Consider the following 1675-nt stretch of genomic DNA (forward strand, 5'->3'; position numbering starts at 1 on the left):
CCTGCAGTCTGAGCTAGAAGGAAAAGGAAGAAGAAAAAACAACTATATAATTGGATACAACAGTATGTGTGCTAGTCAGCTGGGTTCCTCTTACTGTCAGTGGAGGTTTAATACAGATAATCCATACCCTGAGGTGTCTCTAGCTCTCTGCTGACTGAAGAAAGTACAGCTGTAGTTATCAACTGCAGGTATCCATGCTCATGGGGGGCCAAGCAAAGTGTGGGATCACAGCCCAGCAAAGACTGAATAGGATTCTGTAGTTCTGGTATGGGATTATATTTCCCCCATTTGAATAGGTGGAAAGGATTTGCCAGGGTGTTGGACCTGACATCAGTACTGCTTTGTTCCCACCATGGCACAAGGGATGGCAGAGACAACGGTGGACCTCCAGGAGACCCATGCCTGCCTGGAGCAGCCACTGGAGGTCAGGTCAGGTACCCTGGGGCACTAGGAGTCTAAGGAATGAAGCCCTTCCACTTCAGGAGGAGATTCAGATCTAAATTAAGACACCTGCAAAGTATCTCAAGGTGCGCAACTCCATAAAGGTCAATGGAGACATAGCCAGTGCAGACAGCAGAACAGATGTAGTGATCCAACTGATGACTCAGACGTCTACTTTGTACATAGCTGAGTAGCTCCCCAGGCTCTGCTGCCTGTATGGGGAAGAGGTAGGTTTCAGTTGCCCACACAAACGTGTCTGGGGACTTTTGAGATGTTTTTAGTATCTCCATCTGCCCCTCTGATGGGTAGAGGTCTCCCATCCATCCTTTATAATATCTACCAGCTGTGGAAAGAAAAAGGGACTACCCTTAGCTATACTCCCTCTTCCTACTGCTTGGATAGGTGAGGTTTTGCTCAACAAGCAACGTCTGAACCCATCTTGTTCAGAGGGCAACCTCCTGAAGCAAATCAAACCCAAAAACAATGTATGTGAAAACAGTGGGTAACATCCTAGCAGAGCTGGCTGCCACATGGAGAACAGCAGGTGCCTCCTGAGCAGCTCGGCTCCGATGGAGCGGCCACGGGACAGATTGTGTTTGTGCAGGGGCAAGACCCATATCAGTTGTTCCTGTATGAGTCAATCCTGCTCACAAATTAAAGCCCAGCTTTGAGAGAAAACATGGCTCACTGATTTCTGTTTTGCATTCATCTGCTTCGCCAGTGGGCTCCCCTGGTTTGCATTGGCTCATGACAGACTGAATGATTGTACTACATTAAAAACAACAGCTTGATTGACTGCATTTTCTTCTGTCTCTGGATGAAAAGGCTGCACTGATTGTAGGTCACGGCCTCTCCTGTGCTCCTCTGCTCAGCTGTAGGAAGCCGCCTACGAGAAGGAACGGTGCCATGGATGCCTCAACTCGGCACAACAACTGAGCCACGGTAAGATGAAAAATAAAAGAAGCCCCCACACAAAGCCATGGAAGAAAGTCCTTCTGAGGGAGAAAAGAACAAAGACAGATGATCCCGTGCCAGAACACGTTTATTGTTTGTGTGATGAGACCATGGAGAGACTCTGTACTTGCACCATCAAGTCATAAGAAGCGATGGTCCTTCTCCTGAAGAGTTTGCACACTAAGTAAGAGCACAAAAATTGCTGTTCTAGGCAGGAGTGTTGGTCCATCCAGATCTTCCACAGCCCAGAGCTGCCAGACCCTGGCTCCTTGCATAGGCA

Source organism: Nyctibius grandis, chromosome 7 (genome assembly GCF_013368605.1).
Source record: "Nyctibius grandis isolate bNycGra1 chromosome 7, bNycGra1.pri, whole genome shotgun sequence".
NCBI classification, from domain to species: Eukaryota; Metazoa; Chordata; class Aves; order Nyctibiiformes; family Nyctibiidae; genus Nyctibius; species Nyctibius grandis.